Consider the following 24,543-nt stretch of genomic DNA (forward strand, 5'->3'; position numbering starts at 1 on the left):
ATAACTTTCTTACACACTTTGATTACTTGGAATTTTTTAGAATTAGCAGAATAATTATGTAGATGATTTATTGTACATTTTAATTTAGGTAGGAGGCCACCAAATCTGGTATTGACTAGAACACTTTAAGCAAAAGTGGCATTTATATTTGGTTATGTTCCTTTAAATCCTATTTGAGATTGTTTTCCTTTAAAAGTTCTTTAAATCCAGGGCAATGGGTGGTTCAGTGTTAAGCATCTGCCTTGGGCTCAGGTCATGATCCCAGAGTCATGGAATCAAGCCCCACATCCGGCTCCCTGCTCAGTGGGAAACCTGCTTCTCCTTCTCCCACTCCCCCTACTTGTGGTCCTTCTCTCACTGTGTCTCTGTCAAATAAATAAAATCTTTAAAAATAAATAAATAAACAAATAAATAAAATAAAACTTCTTTAGATTCTATCTGGGATTTTCTTTCCTTCCTCTTATTCCCATAGGAAGATATTAAAAACATTCTACAATAGGTAATCAAGTGAAAATCTTTTCTTCCTCTTTTGGTAGTATTTTTCTTGAACTTTACTAAAGGATAATATACATACAGAAAAATAACCATACATACTGATTATAAATGCACAATGTGATGAAATTTCATCAAGTTAATGATACTTTTTGGTTATCAGAATGTAGATTAAGAAATAGAATATTGAGACTTCTCATGAAGACACCTCCTAACTCTTCCTTCTTGTCACTATTTACTTCCAACTCTATTTTTGTCATCAAAGATACCAATTATCCTGAATTTTAATGTTCAATTTTAACATTGATTCTAGATTCGTTTTGCCTGGCTGTAGATATGCATGTACATGTGTGTGTAATTCTTACTTTGGTAGAATTTTAAGCTAATAAAAAGTTGTAAGAATAGTAGAAGAAACTCCCATATATTCTCCATCCAGGTTCACTTTAAAAAAAATTATTTATTTTGGAGAAAAGAGTTGGGGGAGGGGTCTGAAGAGGGAGAGAATCTCAAGCAGACTCCCTGCTAAGTGCAAAGCCTGCCCCAGGCCCAATTTCAGGACCCTGAGATCATGACCTGAGTGACATCAAGAGTCAGTCACTCAACCAACTGAGACACTAGGCGCTTCTCTCCAGATTCACTTTTTTTTTTTTTTTTTAGATTTTTAAAATTTGTTTATTTATTTGTCAGAGAGAGAGAATATGCACAAGCAGGCAGAGTGGCAGGCAAAGGCAGAGAGAGAAGCAGGCTCCCTGCCGAGCACGGAACCTGATGCAGGACTCGATCCCAAGACCCTGGGATCATGACCCGAGCCAAAGACAGTGGCTTAACCAACTGAGCCACCCAGGTGTCCCTTCAGATTCACTTTTGATCACATTTTGACGTACTGTCAGCTTTCTCTCAAACTGTCCTTTCCAAACCATTTATGAGTGAACTGGAGATGTCAGGTAAAGTTATTAGAATCAAGAAATTCTGGAGTACATTGTAGATTTTTTTTTTAAAGATTTTATTTATTTATTTGACAGACAGAGATCACAAGTAGGCAGAGAGGCAGGGAGAGAGAGAGAGAGGAGGAAGCAGGCTCCCCGCAGAGCAGAGAGCCCGATGTGGGGCTCGATCCCAGGACCCTGGGACCATGACCTGAGCCGAAGGCAGAGTCTTTAACCCACTGAGCCACCCAGGCACCCCTAAATTTTTTTTTTAATTTTAAAATGTACCAGGTATCCATTATTTATTAATGGATTAAACATAGATTTGCAAAGAATGACCATAATCGGGAGCACTCTTTCTTTGTGGAAATTATTGACCTATTCTCAAAGAGAAAATATCAAATTCTAAGAGGCATGCCCTACAAATTCATTATTTAACATAAGCTATAGCTCCCAGAAAAGCTGGGCTTTGCTTGGGTCTTTGGTGAGGTCCCTGGATTTTGACAATTTTAAGAGTGATAGCAAATCTTGTCCCTTATTCTTTCTGTTTTTCTATTTTTTTCTTAATAGACTTGACTCCAGAGACCATTAACATCTCCATGGAAAGTCATCATCTTTCATCCTCTATTCAGGTATCAATTAGTTTGTTGGTGTAGATACCACTGATGCTATTTCATAATGTATAAATGAAACAACTCACTATTGAATAGTAACAACTTACATAATGAAACAATTTACTATTCCATTTTGAATTATTTTTTATTCTGTAAGTTAAATTTTTTAAAAAATGCAGTATCTAGCATAGAACCCTTCATATAATACTTTGAAAAACAAAGATAGATAAGAAAACATCCTTATTCTTAAGGACCTTCAAAAAATAAGAAGATAGTGTAGAAGAGAGCACAAGTACTCTAGGGAATTTGATGAGGGAAAAATCATTTCTACTTGGGTGATCAGAGAAGAGTTTTTGAAAGAGCTGTCTTTTGAAATATGTCACAAAAGACATGTACGATTTCTACAGGTGATAATAGTTGGACAGAATACTGAAAAGAGTATTTGTGCAACGTTAAATGGGTAGAAAAATGCTAGGTAAATTTAAGGCATTGGAGAGTCTGATGAACAGTTGGTTTAGCATGGGTGATGAAGAAGAAATACTACTAGAACAATATGAAGAGCTAAAAACAACTGGCTAAAGAAGTATAGGGGAAAATTGAACATTATTTTATATTTTGAATAGGTGATATATTTACATGATACAAAATTAGAAAAAAAAAACTCTCCATTCTTTCCTGGACTCTCATCTGCTAAGTTGTTGCCTCTTAACCATAAGTGAATATTGTTCTTGATATCTTACGAGTTCTATGCACATATAAGAAATGTGCAATATATGGGGCGCCTGGGTGGCTCAGTGGGTTAAATCCTCTGGCTATAGCTCAGGTCATGATCTCAGGGTCCTGGGATGGAGCCCCGCATCGGGCTCTCTGTGCAGCAGGCAGCCTGCTTCCCCCTCTCTTTGCCTGCCTCTCTGCCTACTTGTGATCTCTCTCTCTGTCAAATAAATAAATAAAATCTTAAAAAAAAAAAAAGAAATGTGCAATATAAATTATCAATCCCCCTCATTTTGGCAGCATATTACATGTCCTTTCTGCACCTTGCATTTTTCATTAACAATACTTCTTGAAGAGTTTTAATATAATACAAATAGAGATTGTCTTTTTACTTTTGTACTTTTTGTACTTTTGTACTGTACTTTTTACAGTTACAGAATGTTTCATCAAAGGGTAGTATGATTTATTTGAGTGACACTGTACTGATCTTATTTCTAGAATTTTGTAATATACCTTTTTCTGCTATGAATATATTTACATATAAGTCATTTCACATGTAAGTTCTTATTTAGGATAGCTTACCTAAAGTCTAGTTAATTGGAAATGCATATATGCATTTCTTACTTTGGTAGATATTATCAAGTTGCCAATAGACAAATGTGTACCAATTTATATTCCAACCATAGGTTCACAGGATAGAAACACCTGTTTCTCTATATGTTTGCAGAAGCTTAGTTTACCAAATGATGTATCATTCTAATAGGCAGAAGAATATTATCAAACTACAGTTGTAATAACAGTTTTCTTACTTTGAGTGAACTTGAATATTCTTTTAAAAATGTTTAAAAGAATTTACTCTGCAGTCTACCCATCAGCATCATCCTGCATCTGGGTTCCCCTGGTAATAAGAGTTGCCACCAGTTAAGTCAAGAGTACTAAAGGGCTTCACAAACAAAGCCAGGGAATAAAAGGCAAATGGAATTCTTTTATGAATAAGTCTTAGATATAATTGAGATAAATTAAACTACTTACTTATCCCTGGATATCAATTGGACAAATTCACATCTGATTGACTTAAGTCTGATTTCTGAAGTAATCATGAGCAATGAAAAAGAATTGCCAGGATTGCCTTAGAGGAATTAGGTTCAATTCTGAATCAAGGGAATAAGGTCAGCCCTTCCCAAGTCACAGGAACTATACACACATCTGAATGAAGTTAGATCTTATTAACAAAAAATCTGCCCATGGGTTTAGGCAACCAGCATGTCCATTACACTTTGTTTTCTTAAGAATTCTATTAGAGGCATTCACTGAATGCTTCCACTCCATATTTGTGGCTGATCTACTTTACTATACCTATTAAAATTTATCTGTGTGAGAATTGGTTTTGTAGCTCTAATTTCTGTTTCCAAAATGGCAGTTAACTACTTGATAACCCAAGATTTCGAATACCTGATTAAACATATCTGTTGTAATTGTAGAAATGACTTAGAAAACCAATGACTTTATCATGGTGTAAAAGTGAAATGGGTTACTGTGTAAATCCACGTTTTGTGTTATGGTCTACATTATGAAACAGGTTTCTCAAGATTTGCTCAATTGAAAGCTGTAAATAAAATGGTGAACACTTTACCACAGAGGAATTACTGTTAGGAATACATTTGTTTTTGGAGGAAGAGATATTTTGGTAGCTCTCAAAAAATGAATTTTGTATTTTTGCTACATATAAATTCAGGTTTGATTATAAATGAATTATTTTATATCACACAGAATTCTCTGGTGCTAAACATTCTTTGTTGTTTTAATATTGCCATTGAGAAGATTTAGCCTATCTGTATGTTTATCACTTCTAGTTGCCCTTTTGAAATTCCTCTATTCCGCAGGATTTTGAACCATTTGGAGTAAGAGATAAGAAGCAGGTCTCCTAGCCATATTCTTCCTTTATCTGGGGGACACCTAGGAAATTAAAAAAAGGTTGTATCCTTAAAAAAAAAAAAAAAAAAAGTTGTACCTTTGTTGCTATGGACTGAATAGTGTTTCCCCCCCCTCCAAATTCATATGTTGAAGCCCTAATTACCATGTGACTATTTGAAGATAAGGTCTTTAAAGAGGAAAGTAAGATTAAATGAGGTCATAAGAATAGACTCCCTAATCCAATAGGACTGTTTTACTTATAAAAAGAGGAAGAAATGACCCCTGTTTTACTTATAAAAAGAGGAAGAAATGACCCGGTGGACATGTACAGAGAAAAACCCTATGAGGACACAGTGGGGAGATGGTCACCTACAAGACAAGGAAAGAAGCCTCAGGAGAAACTGAATCTGCTGACACTTTGATCTTGGACTTCCCTATCCAGCACATGACAAAATAAGCTTCCCTTCTTCAAGCCACCCAGTCTGTCATACTTTGCTATGGCAGCTTAGCAGACTAATATGTTCATAAATATATTAATAACAGACTTCTTGGAAAGTAAGCTAACAGTATTAGCTGGTGTAAGAGTTCTTACCTTGGGAGGTGATTTTAGCAGATGCACCTAATTGCCTAGCATTACTTATATTAAACAAACCTATAATCCATGTACACATGGGGCATAGATTCCTGGAAAATAGGCTATGTGCCTATATGCATATAAAACAGAAAATGTTTTGCAACTGATACAGTTTACTTTTTGTGTAAAGTAATGTACCAGAGTGTATTCGATGCGGTAAGAAAAGACCCAGTGAGTCATGATCTCTCTCTGCTTCTCCCAAGGCCTCCAGATCCTAGTCTTTTTTGTCATCAGAATGATTAGTAAAATCCCTGGGTCATAGGATTCTGATTTGACATTTTGATTCTTTAAATTATCACACTGATAGAATGTAGGAGTTATTTCATATAGAAAATGTAGTTTCCTAGGTGAGTGGGTTGGAGTTTCTGTATGGTAAGTTTATTTGGAAAAGAATATATGCCACACTTAGGTAATAATGAAACACAGAGCAGTGACATACCCGAGGCATTAAAAGTGTTTACATGTGGTAATTAGACAAAGTGATTAGACTTCAACAATACACATCAGCCTATCTGGTAGGAATATCCAATGAAGTAGAAACACTTTGATGGCATGATACAATCTACCAAGGTTAAAACAGGAATCACGTTCAATTTTATTTTTTTAAACTACTTTCAACTTTATCAAATAATTGTGTTGGAAGTGAGCCTGAAAGACCATATTTAAATAGTTCTCTATTTCAAGAGCTTCTTTCTGATCAGGAAGAGAAAATTACTTAAACATAGAGCATATCCAAAGGAAGCTTCTGAACATCTTGCAGTCACATATCATAAGGTCTAACAACCTTAACCATCAAAATAATATACTTAACATCTCAATGTTAACTGTTCTTATTGTAAATGGAAAACATTCCTACTCTCTTGGTTATCAGTAGATAGAACAGCTGCTCACTATTTGAAGTCCCCTCCTGTATTTATTTGTATTCTATACCAGCGAATTTTATATGCATATGTGTGTGTGTGTGTGCATGCATACGTGTGTGTGTGCGCACGCGTGTGTGTGTGCATGTGTATGTGTACTTTTAATAATAAAAGAGTAAAAGTTATTCCATTATGGTGCCAGTTCACCTTGGTTCTTGTAAACTACTATTATGAGGTTACAGAAAGCATTACTTGCCTTTACAACTATACTCAGACATTCACAGAGATTTTGGAAACAGTTTAATGAAATACACCAAGTGATTATCTGTATGAAAAAAGAACCATATCAGTTGGAAAGAACTATATAGTGTTTGGATTTGTCATTAAGGATTTTTATCTTGCCCACATTTCTGTCCTTACCACCTGTACTATTCTTAAAAATTGTCATGGGAAGGCACTTCCCCAACTTCCCCTGGCATTATAGGTGATGTTATTTACATTCAGAATACTCTCTTTATGTCTAAACTGTAATTCAGGACATTTTTTTCCAATTCTCTTTTCCCTCCCTCCCTCAATCACCTTTAACAGCCTGCAGAGTTGTTATATTATCTACCTTCCTCCTTTAATTTTACTCGGTATGTAATGAAGATGTCATAGATGCAGTATCTTAAACCAAAGATTTTGTTTTAATGGTAAAAATGTCAAACACTGGGGTGCCTGGGTGGCTCAGTGGGTTAAGCCACTGCCTTCGGCTTGGGTCATGGTCCCAGGGTCCTGGGATCGAGTCCCGCATCCGGCTCTCTGCTCAGCGGGGAGCCTGCTTCCTCCTTTCTCTCTCTGCCTGCCTCTCTGCCTACTTGTGATCTCTCTCTGTCAAATAAATAAATAAATTCTTTAAAAAAAAATGTCAAACACTGTGGAAGGCTATTAAACGAGATATTTTTCATATTGAGAGTTATTTTAGCATGAATCGAATCACATGGCAGTCAATTTTATTCTCTGATTACACATGCATATGCAATGAACTTGATCCGTTGGAGAACCTCTCTCTCATGCCTTACTCTTTTTTCCCCTCAATTTTTACATTCTTATTTTCACTTTCTTCCCAAAGAGTTTTTTGAGTAATAATTATGTTATCAGGTTGAAAAAAATGAACTTTAGTTTATTAGAAGAAATTTCACATAAAAGATCTCTTGAGCCCTCTCTAAACATCTGCATGAGGGAGAAAATATGTGAAACAAACAAAGTGAGTTGTGGGTTTGTGTATTCATGTGATATAAAGTATTGTCTTTCCAAGTCAGTGTGAAATTATATCTTTATCTAAACTATAAAAATACATGTTATTCTAATAAACTCTAGAAATGTATTTTAATTTTTTTCCTGATGGTGGCATCACTGTAAAATTTAAAAAAAAATACATTGCAGTGAGAGGAAAAAATTTCATTGTGCAACTAACTTAGCATGTGAACTTGACCACATTGATGAAACTCTAGTTGATTTTTTGTCCTAGTCTACTACATGAGAAAAGCAGCAGGTGAAAATATAATTCTTGACCATAAACATTATCATATTGTAGGAGTCAAGGGCAAGCTGCCCCAAGATAAGCAACTCTGGCATGAAAATTATTCTGAGCTAAGGGTGATTAAGACCCTATAGGCTCAAGAGAAACTTCTTGTCCTTCTCCTAAGTAGAAGAATCTATAGTGGTGGGCAAGGGAGTCTTTTACAGAAGAAGTGTAATTACCAGAGATAAATGTTATCTGAGTGACCTATCTATATGACCAGGCAAACATCTAATTACCAAACATCTGCTCTTTTAATTGTCCTTTGAATTGCATTTCTTTCCTCTGAAGCCCCAGACCCTGACCACCTTCTCTTTAGTTCAGGATGACACGTGTACCTTTTTTCCCTCAGTGTCTTTAGAATTTCCATGTCTGTGGCAATTCTCCACTCTTAACTTGATTTTCTCCTGTTAATCTGCCTGATGTCAACTTGCAACTTGATTCTTAGTCTAGCTAGAAGGAAGGACCTTGGAAGGGACAGAGATTCTTGCTCCCTGCCAATATCACACTCTTAAGTGTTTTAATATGGAGGCACTTAATATTCCTTTTTTTTGTTCTGGATATAAAATTTGTATTTCAAAATGGATAAAAATAAAACTTTTTTTCCAACAAAAATTTACTGTTGGAATCATGCAGATCAATGTTATTGTTTGGAAAGGGAAAAGAATTTGTTACCCCTAAATATGTCACTTTGGCATGAGCATTATTTTGAGCTAAAGACTATCAAAACCCAGCAGATTCAGGAAAAGAACTTTGCCTCCCCCTTCAACTACCTAAATTAACATTGCAAAAGGGGCCTTTACCAGGAAGAGAGCTACTACCACATACTCCTTTTTACCTAAGAAAGTTTTTATATTACAAAGCAATCTTTGTTTTCGAAACATCTCCTCTCTCCTTACTACGAATGTCCTCAGGTATCCAAACCTTTAAATATATTTTATATACTTTCCAAAATCAAATTCTAAATATCTAAATGAAGTCTTTTTTTACCTTCAATCAGCTTTGGAATTTTCCAAAGGGTCCATGGGATATAACAAAAGGTGTGCTTTCTCTTTATAAGAAGGAAGATGTTACACTAGGTTTACTTAATATGTTTAATTACATGGGAAGCATTGTCAAATAAGAAGTAATGCTAAGCCTTTTTTATGTTGTATATTACAGGTATGTATGTTTTGTAAATTGTGAAATTCTTAAAATTCTGTTATGTCCCGGTATAAAGTTAAAACTTGTATTTCTAGTTTTCTTAAAATATGGTATGTCACAGACATAAGCACATTTTTTTATCACTAGCATTATCACGTCAAATGCGTCACCTGGTCTTTAACAATTGACATTTTAAAGTCATCGGTTATAGTTATTGTTTTACTCTGATGCCTATGCAAAAGAACTCCTGTAAAAGTGCTTCATTCAAGGGGATTCATGGAAAGGCCTCTGGCAAGCACAGGTTTCTGATAACTTTAAAATTAGAAAACTAAGCCGGGTAAGGATTTTTCAGAACCAATGGAAAAACTGGATTCAAGAATAAGAATGAGGGGTACTTGGGTGGCTCAGTCAGTTGAGCAGTCAACTCTTGATTTCGGCTCACATCATGTTCCCATGGTCATGGAACTGAGTCCTGCCTCAGGCTCCACACTCAGTGTGGCGTCTGCTTGGGAATCTCTCCCTCCGCCCTTCCCCCCAGTCTCAAGCGCCTGTGCCCCCTCTCAAATACATACATACACTTAAAAAAAAAAAAGAACAATAATGAATTAATGGCACTGAAAGAACTGATAAGATGGTTATAATTTTTATGACCTTTTTTGTTTGAAACATTGTTGATTCTTTAATGTTTCTGTTTTCCAGACTTAAGTAAAGTTTTTCTCTTAAGCCACGTATGTTTTAAAGCAACTTGGTTAAGTGTACCTTTGTAAACAAAATTGAAACAATTTATCTCCCTACCTGATCTCTCCAGAATTTGGAAAATCTTAGTAAATATTCTTATTTCATGGCAATATGTTTATTTGCATAAGTTCAATAAGAATCTGTTCTCCTTGTAACAGGACAAAATTGGAAAAAAACTGTTGTATTACCAAAGCTTTGATGAAATGTAATATTTGAGAGAGATGAGCACAGAAGCAGATATGCCACAACGTTAGGTAACTAAGGCTGACTTTATGGAGCCAATAAAGTCCCTTGCTTACAGAGTTTCTGACAACCTGACCAGGTGAGTAAGAAAGGTCACTTTCTGGCAGGTACAAGAAACTTGGGATACATTTGGGAACTTGAAGAGAGGAATTCACACAAATCGATAGGTATTGCAGGTAAAATCTGATAGCAAGTCCTGGCTTGTCTTCCTGGTCTCAAGAGGTTTGAAAGTTCAATCCAAGATTCCTTGTGAAAAATTCCAGCAAAGGAAATTTTGAGTCTATCAGGCCACTCACTATTCTTGCTACATGTATTAGATAATCAGGCCTAGTTAATCAAAACCAGATTTTACAAACAAATTAGTGTTAATTTGCCTATTTCTGGTCAAAATGAAGGTATTTTAGTGAGAAAAAATATGTGTCAGCTGCACATCTTGTGGCTTTTAGAATCTAGAGCTGTTATTGGCTTTGAGGTTTTGCTATTTACCTATAAACTGGCTAGATCCTGAATTCTTCCAGTTTCTTCCAATAACTGGCTATGACACTTCAAACTAATGTCCCCAGTTTCCAAGCCCATCCTTTTGGCTTAGAATCTTTGGGAACTAAAACTGCCTTTTTTTCCCCTGCATCACTGCAAACTGAAGCTAAAAGCTTAATATAAACTTCAGAGAAATGTCACAATAACTTATGTTCACACAATCTTCTTTGGGCCAGTCAGAAAGTTTACCAGTGTACCCAAAGAAATCATCAGAGACATTCAAACTGTGGCAGAAAAATCTGTCAGATTGCCACTGCCTGCCCTCACTCTATTTGAAGATGCTTTGGGAGTGACACCTAGAAATCGTGACTGGCAGCTCTCACGGCTGTCACAGGGCTTTAATTTGTCCCAAACATTACCCTTTGTATCTCTTTTATTTCCATAGAAACTCCACTTATTACCTGACTGCTTATACAATATAGACTTGATTTTGAGAGACCAGTGGCCATCACTTCCTTCTGAAATGAAACACAACTTAACTGACCTACTCTCAACACAGGCTGGTCTAATGAGATATGGAGCAATCTCTCAGTTTAGATTCGGTACTGTGAAGCTTCTTATTTGAAGTTTCAAAGGCAGGGCTGACGAGGAGAGAACTTGTCACCTCATCATAGGTGACTTTGGCATGAGCATTATTTTGAGCAAAAGGCAATCAAAAGCCAGCAGATTCAGGAAAAGCTCTTTACTCCCCCCTTCAACCCTCCACCCCCTTCCAATGCCTAAATTTACATTAGAAAAGGGTCCTGAACCTCGAAGAGTGCAGTTGCCAGGGATTCTCTTTTACATAAGAAACTTAACTGAAGAGAGCAACCTTTGTTTTCCAAACATCTCCTTTTACCCCCTGTAAATGGCCTTCCTCCCCTTTCTATTCCCACACCCCTACCTCTTTCCTAAACTCAGGATGTTCTGTAAGTCTCAATTACCTGGCAGCCTATTGGGTCTCATATTTTTTATGACGCTCATGTACACACAAAATGTTTTTTCTTGTTAATCTTACTTCTGTTTAATAATTAGAGCCAGCCAAATAAGTTAGAAGGGGAGAAGGGAAAATTTTTCTGCCCCTCTGCTTTTTTGAAAGACACAGGCCCTATCACACAGCTTCCTGCCTTAAGAATCTTACCACTTGTTAAGTAAAATAAAACAATTATAGGTAACTGCCATAGGAAGCATTACATGTCCTAAACAACAGACAGCAAGTGAACTAAGAAGAATCCATGCAAATGCTAAAATGCTAACAAGGCTCAGATCTCAGGTGGTGGTGATGGGAGTAAATAAATGAACAAGTTTTTAAATGAATTAAAATGAATAGGAATCGGGTGGATTGAACGGATTTAGAAGAGTTCCATGAAATAAGCCTGTATTCATGGGATCTTTCAATTTTTGAGAACATAATGCATTTAAATCTCTTTCCTTACTGGTGTGTGATTAATCTTCCCTTTAATTACAATAAAGCTTTCATTAAAATCTTAGATTTTGTTCATCATAGAAGACAACAGCAGAATTTTATGTCCTGTGAATAACTGTGTAATTCTGGAAACAAGATTCAAGGAAAGAGATTCTCTGAGCTGTTAGAAACAAAGAATCTCATTTTCCTTCTTTCTTCCCTTATTTCCATTAATGTTGTCTTTTCTCCTTTAAAGCTATGAGAAATATTCTGAATACTAATGTGACAAAATCAGATGCAATCCCCAAATACCATATTTGCTTAATGATAAATACCTAGTCCTTACCTTTAAGAAAATTTAGACAATTCTGTTTGTCCTGTAGCCTCGGGGTAGTCAGGAAAGTTAGGCACAGTATTTTAATGTTCATTCCTCCTCTTTCGCTGTTAGCTATCATTAATCCCTAATGCCTGGAACGGCATAAATTTCTTCTACAAAGGAAGCCCACAGGTCGTTTTTATTTGGAGCACTTTTTTTTATATGCGCCACAATATATTCCATTATGTATTACCTCGTCTGAATGCAAAACTGTTTTATATGCAGATTTAAGGTAATGAGCACTCAAGTTTAAAAAATGGTTCTGGTATCCTGTAGCTTCTCAATAATAATATACTCTTACATTCCAACAGAGAAGGATGGATTATGGGTTTTTCAATTTGCATCAGGCATATTAATTGCAGAGTAGGGCTTCCACATAAAATATCAATGTACTGGAACAAACTGTTAATGTACCAGAATATGAACACTTACACTCATTTCTGGAACTTTAAAAGGAATCATCCTTTTTTTTCCCCCTCCTTCTCTCTCTCTTTCTCTCTCTCTCTCTCTGTCTCTCTGTTTTTGTTTTGTTTTGTTTTGTTTTTTGTTTCTGTACCTCTGGAGATGGTACCGTTTTTTAGACAGTTAATGAGAACTATGTAACCTCTGTTTCTCTGAAAATCCCTAATTAGATTAAGTGCAGCGGGGCTTTTCTAGTCATTCTGCTGGGGAAACAATACAACAAGCCATTAGGGAAAAAGAATAATTTAGAGGATCTGGAGGAAACTTATTTTAGAGTTGCTTTTAAGAAACATGACATGGAAGATCAACTTTATGTTGTAGTTGGAGGCAGAGAAGCACACTCAAGTTTTATTTGCATTCTATTTCTCAACTGTGAAGAAAATACCTAAACTAGTAAAACTGTAATTGGAAGTTTTATAAATAATTTTCAGCTGAGGTTTTGCACTGTAAGTTTAATTATAGAGAACTGTGTATTATGGTACTTTATTGCATGGAAGTACTTGAATTATGGATTGTCTCATAGGCATAAAATTATGAATGTCCATTAAAAAAATAATTGTAATAAACAAAATCTTTGTGCTTTATCTTTTTAAAAAGATCTGATAACTAATATAAATTATGGATACAGATTGGTTAGATTACAATACAGATCTGAATATTTAAAGTATATGTTCTATTATTTTATAATGTGGATGTTTTCCTATGCTGAAAAGATAAAGCAGCAGGAAGAAATATTTTGAGGTTTAAACACACAGACTATATATTTTTTTCCTGTTGTCTGTACATAATACACAGATTCTAAGTAATTGATGAATATTCATTGAATATAATTCTTATCTATTGTATCCTAAATTGTCAATTATTTTACATTGTTATTTTATTCCATATGCTTTTTGATGCTTAATGAAATTTGTGATTTTATTATGCCCAAACAACAGTAAAATGGACTTTTCAAAATCACTCTGAGAAAGACAATATCTGAGTTTGCATGCCACAGCTATAAGCAAAGAATTATTTCACTAGGGAAGAGAAGAAATACCACCCATATAACCCAACAGGAGACCTGATTCATTTTGTGTCTGGAGCAATCCATGCAATGTTACAAACTGAAATGAATTTCCTTTTCAATCTTCAGGTGAAAAAAATAGTGAGAATGCCCTGCTTTCCCTGTCGATGTAAATTTTTCTTCTTACCTCTAAAGAAATGTGTGTTTGTTTTATTTTGCAATGGTAGCTTTGACCTCATAATGCTATTATAAGGCGAAGTGTGTCATGGGTCAAAAATGAAGGTAAGATAGACTTTTCTCAGCACTAAAACACAATCTAATCTATGGTAAAAGTAATTTTGATACTGTTTAAAGAAATAGCCCTGGGCAACATGAATGCTTTTTGCTGTAGCATGCTGGCTGGAAAACAGGCATAGATAGATAGGCTCAATGAAGAGACCAGGGTAGATCACTAGCATGTAAACTGTGTTGGCATCTGTTGGGTGCTAACATTTTGAGAAATGATGAAAGTGTGTTATTCTCATTTCGTATTACATATTGTGGGTGTATTTTAAACTCAAGGAATTTGATTTCTAGTAAGAAAGCCAAATAAAGTGTTGCAATTTTTTTATTTATGGGCAGTTCTTTCAACTGAACTCCTTTTATTTCCCAACATGGTTTTTTCTCCTTGTTTGAAATGTCATATAACACAACATGCTGCCTGTTTTGTGTGCCTTTTTATATTGTGAACAAAGAGTGAAAGTAGTTCAAGTACCTCATTCAAAAATCTTTTACTTAATTCCATCAGCTGATGAGATAACATCATGTTTTCAGAATTTGCTTTTCTTGGTAAACATCCTAAAAAAGGTTTAATCCTTAGGAAGAATGCTATAAATCTTAATTTGATACATATAGCAGTTTTAGTTTTTTATGAACTTTTAGTATTGAATAAAAATTGCTTTGGGATCATAATACTTTTAGAGGTGGTGATTAAATGCATTTACCCCTCCTCCTGATATATCTACCTTCTATGTCCTCAGATAAAAATCAAATGAAAATTAATCTCACACTCAAAGTGATGTTAACTGAATTCAGGAATCTTATGATGTCCTTACTTCCTCTGAAGCATCATTTGGCAACACAAGTACAATTCCAGCATAGCTGCTGATTTTTAGTTGCCGTTTTTATTTTTTAATTCTTGTGGGGAGAGGGATTTAATCTCTCAAACTTCGTTGGTAAATTACATTGATGAATGCATTCTGACAGGATGCTTTACCGAAATGAAAAGGACTCATGTGTAAGGGTGGGAATAACTATTCTAAGAGCTTTTTCATGGTGCTCGTTGCCAAGGAAACCACTGCTTTGTCTGTACGTGTTTGGAATGGCTGCCTCATTAGAACTCAGGCTCCCAGACAGTCACTTTGTGGTCCTGATGAAATGAAAGGGATGAACATATTTTAGTTGATTAACTCCAAATTAAGAAAAATAGCATACTCAAAAGACAGACTTCCAAAAGCCAAACATATAGAATTATGAGGAAACTATAAAGGTAATATTGATGAGCCCTTTTTAGTCACTTATGTGACTAAAAGAATACTTTCATTTTTTTTCTTTTCTTTTGCCTATTTACAAATTTATGGAAGAGTAAGCAATGGAATATTATATATTAACAGCTGCCAAATAAACACTGGATGTAATAGATCCTGGTAGTTGCACAAATATGTACATATTTCTTTCATTAACTATTCATTTTTTCCTTGCAGTGACTGGTCTATGTCACGGCTACAATATTATCACAGCAAACTGAATTCATTGACTCAGGCATAAAGGTATTGAAAACCTGTGTTAGAAACACATATTGGAGTAGTATTAATTTTTCTTTAAACAAAGCAGTGTCATATTCAGAAATTATATGGGTTAATATTAAAGGCAAAGAGGGCAATATAACTTTTATGGTTGTTCTAAACTTAAAATATTTTTTTAAAAGATAGCAAACAGACATGAAAACCTCTCAAGTTCAAGGAAGCTCAAACTCACAATACTACTTCTTGCATCTTATTTTGTATCAAATTTCCTTTGGGAATTCATTGGCACTTAAAAATTCTGTGCCTGACTCATGATAAAGAGATGAAGCAGCAGATTTATAGGCTCTTTTCTTTTAAAAACAAGTTATATAAATTTCTTGTTCCGTCATTCTATATAAGTATACTCAAGGTACTAGAATCTTAAATATTTTTATCTAATGATTTATCCTGGGCGGGGGTTGGGGGGTGGGGAAGATACACAAAATCCAAAGAAAAATGTTGCTACACAGATGAAGTTCTAGAACATAGGTGAGGTCCGGTGGGGTGAGGTCCGGAGCCGATGACCAAGAAAGAATTCTTGAGACATCTTTGATGCAAAATGGTGGTTTATTAAAGCATGGGAACAGGACTCATGGGCAGGAATAGCTGCTGCTTTGGGGATGTGAGGAGTGGTCTATTATATACTTGCAAATTGGGGAGGGGATTAGGGATGATGTAAGTCTCTAAGGAATTTTGGAAGCAAGGTTTCTAGGACCTTGAGGGGCTAGCTATTGTCTGGGGAAAAGGTTATTCATTACCAGTAATAAAACCTTCTTGTGAGACCCTTTAGATGTCTATCAGTGGGCCATATGCTTGGGTATGATGTCAACACTATCTTGGAGGCTTAGAGATAAAGTTTCCAAAGGAATTGTTAAAGTAGACTTACAGAATCCTGGTTGGGGGTAGAGGGTCAGTCAGGCTAGGATTGTCCTTTGCCCTTAGCAAAGCCTCAAGGTGAGGGTAGTTGAGTCCCTAGAGGAGTCACTCTGCCTGTTTTAAGGGCTTGTCAGTAGGTAAGGAAATTTAATAATTTTTCTTCTGCCTCTGTTTCCCACATCAACACCTGATTTATTTAAATCCTTATTATTCAAATAACTTAGCTTTAATCAAATTAACAATATGGATTTTTTTTTCCTGTAGTACCATTTCAGGAAGAGTAATATCAAAATGATCTTCCAAACTTTGCAAGCTTACTTTTAACTGGCAATCATCAAAAATTCGGTTTTATACATGTTAAACATGAAATAGCTATTAGACATTTGAAAGATGTTTTTAAGGAACCTTTTACAAGGGTAGAATGCACAAGACTTGGTTTTTAATTGAATGTAGAATGAGAGGAAGATAGAGATAAATTCAGAGTTTATCATGACTCTCAGGCCTGAATGAGTACAAGTTACTAACTTTATAGTCATTCATTGAGATTGAAACTACTACAGCAATGGTTCTCAATCTTGGGTACCCATGAACATCATCTGGGGAGCTTCTAAAAATACTAATGCCTTGAAATGACATTGAAATAACATATTGTGTCAACTATATTTCAGTTAAAAAAAAAATTCTAATGCCTGAGATACAACATTGGGGATTTTTATTCAAGTGCTAAGGGGTTGGGTCTAGAATGGTATTTAAAAATTGCTTCCCTGCCAATTCTAATATGAAGCTAGACTTCAGGACCTTGATATTAGAATCATTATAGTACTTCTTAACCTCACCTGAATATTAGAAACACCTGAAACTTTTTAAATTACTCTTACAATACAGGTAGCACTCCAGATTGATTAAGTCAACACCTGCAAAAGTGGGTTCCAGAATTTTAAATTTCCCCAGGTGACTCTCATGGAATTCGAGGTTGAGAGTCTTGAAACTAGGAGAAGAGTAGTTTAGGTGAAGGAACTGATGTTAGAAAGAAGCAGTGGATTTGAATAGGCTCTGGGATGGCCAGCTGGAAGTACTTAGTATACACTTGACTATGAATCTGAAGCTGTAGAGCACAAGTCTGGATATAAAATGTCAATTACAGAATCATATTTATAATAATGGAATACTGCAGACAGAAGGGAATCATTGGGACCCTTACATAGAAAGAAGAAAAGGGCCAAGAACAAAAGCTTAGGAAACACATTTGACAGGAGGAAAGAGGACAAAGGATCATAACTAAAAACTGAGAAAAACAAAGGAAGGGATTTGGAAAGCTAAGACATTATGTACTCAGGTTATTCATATTCTCTTATCTTCCTCCCTTTGCATTTCTTCTCCCCCTCTCTGCCTCTCTGCTCCTTTCCTTCCTTCTTCATTCATCCCCCTTTCTCTCATTCCTTCCCTCTCCCTGTCTCTCTCATTGTGTAATTACTCTCTCTTTCCAATCTAAATATTGCTTTTATCATGGATAATCTTGAAGTTGATATACCTGGATAATATTTAGGTTGATTATAAATACCTTGACTTGTATTTTTCCCATACTTCAGAACAGAGAACCAATCTCTTTTTTTATAGTATCCATGGCCATTCTTGGATATTACTTCATACAAAACCAATTCAGGGGTCCCTGAGTGGCTCAGTCAGTTAAGTATCTGCCCGTGGCTTAGGTCATAATCCTGGAGTTTATGTCATGACCCTGGAGCCCTGGGATTGAGCTCTGAGCAGAAAGCCTCCTTCTCCCTCTTTCTCTATCCCCCGCCCACCCTGCCTATGCTCACGTTCTCTCTCTGTCTCTGTCTCTCGCAAATAAATAAAATCTTTATTTTAAAAAATTCAAATTTGAAACTTCAGCATTCCATCTACTGAAAGAATCGTCTATTTCAAATAACTTCATACCAGTATTCTCAATGCTTAAATCTCTTGTCCTTGTGTTATGTTTCCCCTGACATGAACAAGTATTGGATCTCTCCAACCAATCTCTTTCTCCTCTAACATCCTGATATTAGAGTGATATTAGAGAAAATATCATATACTTATGTAGATTATGATGCTCTAAATCTTACCTGGTCAGTATGTGCTACTTGAAAATTAATTGGTTACCTTTCCCCATGTAAATTATTCCAAAGTTTTACCAATCTGTTCAAATCCCTCACCTTATTGCCACTACTGCAAAAGGTGAATGTATTCTTAGGGGAAATTGTGGCTATCAGTAAAATTCCCTCAATTTCTTATCCTGATTTCTTTATATAACACATAAAGAAAAACAACAGGATTATAACTATAGTCACTTTCATACCTTTGTTACCAGTCACAGAGGATGAGCTGGTCATCATTTTCTTTTTAAGAATGATTTCCCCACCAGTGACCTTGATCTCTGTACTTCCAGTTATTCCATAACCTATTACTAACCTCCTATATTTTCAACTTCTTTTCAGACCAGTTGCCTCTCTCATATTTTGTATTGTCAAGTCTCTTAGCTTCCTCTTTCAGTGTCCTCTCTTTTCATCTACTGTGAAGCTCCTGAAAAGAATACTCTATGCAATGGTTTTCAAACCTGACTATATATTAGAATCACATGGGGCACTTTAGGACCATATTGTTGCCCAATTCCCTACCCCAGAATTTCTGATTCAGTTTGCCTAGAGTAGAGCACAGGCATTGGTATTTTATTTGCCAGCTCCCATGTGATTCTAATAGATTGGCCAGATTTGAAATCACTGATCTACTAACCCAGACTATACAGCTGCTTATGCCCCACTCTTTCATTCCAATTTGTTTCTACTTCAAAGTAGAAACTATTATTTTAAAGAACACCAGTATCTTTTATTTCAAGTCCAGTTACCTATTTTCAGTTTTTGTATTAACTTTTCATATGGAGCCCTTATCAAAATTCATCACCCTGCTTTTCTTTAAAAGACTTTGATTTCTATTCTTTGCATTGTTGAAGTGAAGTCTTATTACTTAGCTTTTTTGCTGATCTCATCTGAGCAATGTAAAAACAAAACCAAAATGGCTAGACAGGTTTTTTTATGTTTTGTAAATATTTAAAAAATGACTGTCTGTGTATGTGTTTTACATGGTAGTGGGATATTTCCTTAAAGTGAAAGCTTCCTTAAGCAGACAGAGTGATTATTTAGCAAGTTTGGGGTAATGATAAATGGTAAGAAATAATATAAATGTTGAAGAAATTATTATAATAGAACTCTAGGAAACTAAATTTAATAAACTGTCTTTAAAAGGTGTGTCTAGAATATAACACATTTTATTGTTCAAAATCATTGTCCTAAATTTTTTGCCCAAAAAATAAAAATTTGAATGCAATCAAAAGCATATTGACAGAAATACTGACAATTTTATAAGACATAGGTTTGAAGGCAGAATTTGAACCTAGAAAGACTAATTAAAAGATCATTTTATTAATAAAAATGTGGGGATGGGATGCCTGGGTGGCTCAGTTGGTTGAGCAGCTGCCTTCGGCTCAGGTCATGATCCCAGCGTCCTGGGATCGAGTCCCACATAGGGCTCCTTGCTCCGCGGGGAGCCTGCTTCTCCCTCTGACTCTTCCTTCCACTCTGTCTGCCTGTGCTCGCTCTCACTCACTCTCTCTATGACAAATAAATAAATAAAATCTTTAAAAAAAAAATGTGGGGAGCCTGCTTCCCCCTCTCTCTCTGCCTGCCTCTCTGCCTACTTGTGATCTCTCTCTGTCCAATAAATAAAATCTTTAAAAAAAAATGTTGGAGACAAAGGCCTTGGATAAAAATCTTGAAAGTAAAAATGGCTAAGATGAGACAAATGTGAAAGAGATTAAAGTGATAAGTGGAAGAACTCATAGATTAAATTTTAGAGTGAAGAATAAAGAATAAAGAGAATTGGGGCACCTGTGTGGTTAAGCTTCTGCCTTTGGCTTGGTCATGATCCCAGGGTCCTGGGACCGAGCCCTTGCATCAGGCCCACTGTTTAGCAGGAAGCCTGCTTCTCCCTCTCCCTCTCCCCTGACTTGTGCCCACCCCCCACCTTGCTCTCTGTCAAATAAATAAAATCTTAAAAAAGAAGAGAGAGAATTGAAGAGAACGAAATCTTAGATTTCAAGTTATACTGCTAAGCTGCAATGATCAAAACAGTGGGGGCGCCTGAGTGGCTCAGTGGGTTAAAGTGTCTGCCTAGAGCTTGGGTCATGATTCCAGGGTTCTGATATTGAACCCGCATTGGGCTCTCGGCTCAGCAGGGAGCCTGCTAACTCCTCTCTCTCTGCCTGCCTCTCTGCCTACTTGTGATCTCTGTCTGTCAAATAAATAAATAAAATCTCTAAAAAAAAAAAAAAAAAACAATGGCATTGGCACAAAACTAGCCACATGGATCCATGGAACAGAGTAGAGAGCTCAGAAATAAACCCAAAATTATATACTCAATTAATCTATGACCACAGAGGCAAAAATATACAATAGGGAAAAGACAGCTTCTTCAACAAGTGGTGCTGGGAAAACTGGAGCGCTACATGCATAAGAATGAAACTGAACCATTTTCTTATACTGTACACAAAAATAAACTCAGAATGGATTAAAGAACTAAATATGAAATCTGAAACCACAAAGCCCCTATAAGAAAATAGGCAATAATTTATTTGACATTGGCTGTTGAAACATTTTTCTAGCTATGTCTCCATAGGCAAGAGAAACAAAAGCAAAATTAAACTATTGGGACTACACCAGAATTCAAAGCATTTGCACAGTGATAGAAACCATCAAAAGTGTAACAAGACAAACTACTGAATGGGAAAAGATATTTGCAAATGATATATCCAAGGGGTTAATATCTAAAACGTATAAATAACCTATACGTACCATCAGCCCACCCCCAAATCCAATTAAAAATTGTCAGAGGACCTGAATAAGACGTTTTCCCAAAGACATACAAAATGGCCAACAGGCACATGAAAAGATGTTCAATATCACTAATCAGGGAAATTTAAATCAAAACCACAATACAGTATCACTTCATACTTGCCAGAATGGTTAAAATAAAAAACAGAAGAAATAACAAGTGTTGATAAGGATGTGGAGAGAAAGGAACATTGTACACTGTTGGTGGGAATGCAAACCAGTGCAGCCATTGTGGAAAACAGTATGGAAGTATGGAAGTGCAAAAAATTAAAACTAGAATTACCATATAATCTGGGCACTTACCCCCAAAATATAAAAACATTAATTTGAAAAGATACATGCACTCCTATGTTTACTGCACCACTATTTACAAGAGCCAAGATATGGAACCAACCCTTTATATATAATGGGAGTTACTCAGCCACAAAACCAACCCAATATATATAGAATGGAACCAGTTACATATATACACACACACACACACATATATGTATATATATATATTTGCATATATATATTTGTGTATATATGTATATATATGGAGAGAGATAGAATAGAATAATACTCAAACACAAAAAGAATGAGATCTTGCTATTCGCAAAAACATGGAAAAGGACCTAGAGGTTATAATGATAGGTGAAATAAGTCAAACAGAGGAAGACAAATACCAGATTTCACTAATGTGAAATTTAAGAGGTAAAATATTAGAATAAACAAAGAAAAAAAGGGAAACAAACAAACAGAAACAGACTCTTGCATACAGAGAACAAGCTGGTAGTTGCCAGAGGGGAGGTAGGTGAAATACATAAAGGGGATCAAGAATACAAATACCTTGATGAGCACCAAGTGAGGTACAGAATTGTTGAATCACTGTATTTTACACCTGAAACTAACATAACACTATATGTTAGTTTTTTAAAAGTAACAATTTTAAAAGAACTGAATAATAAATTTTGCAGTGAAGAATGATGAGGAAAAAAAAAGTTTCAAAATATTCACCCTGACTGATGGGAAGATTTGTGTAACAAGTACTTCAGGATTGTTGGGGGAAAATGATTTGGGATGATTGAGAGTCCGTGCACTTGTCACTGTGAGGCTGCAATATATGGGAAATGCCATGACTGAAGATACGGCTTTCAGTGTCATTCATAGAAAAGTGGACATTCAAATCTTAAGAGTGGATGAGATTCCTAAAAGGGCAATTACAAATGATGACAGTAAGAATGTTGAAAAATGCCATCCCATTAAAGGAGGATGTAGGGTGGTGTTATGAGAGAACATAGTCCCTGAAATCAGACTGAATTGTGTTTGTGTTTGGCTTCACTACATGCTATGTGATCTCAGACTGTCCTCCCAGTCAGCTTCATTTTACTCATCAACAAATTGGGGATAATATTTTCTTCTTTAAAGGATTATGGGTGTCTGTGTGGGTGTGCATGTTTGTGTATATTTGGGCAGAGAGAGACGGAGAATGCAAATGATTACTCAATAAGTATTTCTATTTTGTTGTAGATTACAAATATAAATAAAATAAAAAGTTAAGTCAAAGTAGTATAAAGGATTAGAAGGTCTAAGAAAGATACAGTGTTTTAGAAACCAAAGGAAGATAGTTTAATTACAGTGGATAAACCACGGATTGAAAAATCACTAAGAAATCTTATTTTTAGAAGAGAAGTGAATAAATCTATTATAATAATAACAAGCTAATAGCATGTCTTTTAATTTATTAACATCTCAAAATTGAAACAGGAAGTATTTGTATGCATATTACTTTATTTACTTTAATATGTAAAAAAAGGAAGCAATTGATGTTCAGATTTCCAGAGACATGTTGTTTTTATTAAAAATCCAATTTTTGATTGGACAAGTGATGCACGAATGAGATAAAAAATACAATAGTGCCAAATGAGTGACCAGAAAAGGAAGGTTTTCTCTGAATATGAGTTAAAGATTTCTCCTCAGCAGCAACTGCCTTTGCTTTCTTGTTTTAACTTCTCACATTTTTGTTTGCATGTACACATACATCTGAATGTAGTCATTATCTCTTTTTAAAAAAAAGGGGTGTGTGTTTGTGTGAGCATGTACACACACCTCTCCCTTTCTCTCCCTGTATTTCTCCATGTTTGGGGCTCATTCCCAAGACATATGTAGATTTTATTTCTTCTCTGCTGCCTTCTCTTCTTTCTTCAAATTGCCTAATATTTCATTCTATAATATGCCAAAATTTATTTAGCTAGTTCTTTGTTGATAGGCACTGAGAGTAATATAATTTCTGTTAAACCTCTGTAAAATGTACTGAGTCTTATAATTAACATAAAGCTTTCATATTCTAATTGGACTTGTGTAAAAAAATTGCATTTTTTCCAGCTATGCCCACAAGCTTAAAGCTGAAGACATTCTAGAACAATCAGGGTATTTCTGGATTTTCATACATCGAATTCCAACTCAAAAAGTGAAGGATTTTTGTACTTAGTATATGCTAAAACTTTCAAATTCAGTATAGCAACATAGAATTTGTATTGGGAGACTTATTAGATTCTTTCTGGAGTGGTTTGGCAGTAAAAACAAACAAACAAAAAACCCCCATGGTACATGGAAACCTCTATGGCTAACCAAAGTACAATTGTATCTTTTGGACAGTAAGACATTTCAAAGCCTTGTGTACGGTGGATACACTTGTATAGTCACGTAGGAAGGCCCATGGTGCAGCCCCGTATATTAAGGCAGATGAAAACCCCATGAGATAGGTGGTCTGGTTTATTTTAGTTTTATTTCCTGTACAATAAAGGTATGATTTGCTTATCTCCGACTCCAAGGTTTAGGGATCTCAAATACAAGCAAATAACTGCATAAGTCTCTGTCTTCAGCAATTTGAGACACAGAGCATCACAGGATTGACAGAGAATGATTTGCATTTATACAATTTACAGATATAGCCTCCAAAATATTGATAATCATTTGATTGTAGTTTCATCTTTTTACCTTCAGGAGAACAGATTATTACTGTTTTTTTTTAATGGGAAGTATTAATTACAGATTTGAGTTAAGTTGAATGAAGTTAAAGAGAAACTGCAGTGTCAAATTCCCTGCCAGGGAAGAATTACATTTACACAAGTAGAAAATTCTCTGCAATTCCCACTAAGCTATAATATTATTTCTAGTTGTGTTTGTGGATTTGCACCATTCTGAAAACAACCACTTCCTAGGTCCTTATTTTCCATGTTTTCTGGGAGTAAATTTCTTCCCTAAGATTCAATTTCTGAATATTCACAAGGTGAAAATCCTGTTCATCTCTTTTCAAATGGAAAGTCTCTG

General features: G+C 35.4%; 1 long non-coding RNA gene across 21 annotated transcripts in view; it reads left to right on the forward strand.

Moving 5' to 3' along the window:
- LOC309866446 overlaps nt 1-24,543 on the forward strand; it is a 297,614-nt gene that overhangs the window by 137,754 nt on the left and 135,317 nt on the right. For 19 of the 21 annotated variants that reach the window (XR_014312663.1, XR_014312664.1, XR_014312666.1 and 16 more), the window contains one exon: nt 1,989-2,050. The exons of 1 other annotated variant lie outside the window; for it this stretch is intronic. This is a non-coding gene — a long non-coding RNA (uncharacterized lncRNA). Of the gene's footprint in view, nt 1-1,988; nt 2,051-15,346; nt 15,413-24,543 lie in introns of all 21 variants that reach the window. One more of the 21 variants, XR_014312678.1, reaches the window with a different exon arrangement.

The sequence above is a fragment of the Mustela nivalis genome (assembly GCF_964662115.1).
Source record: "Mustela nivalis genome assembly, chromosome: 6".
In the NCBI taxonomy this organism is placed as follows: domain Eukaryota; kingdom Metazoa; phylum Chordata; class Mammalia; order Carnivora; family Mustelidae; genus Mustela; species Mustela nivalis.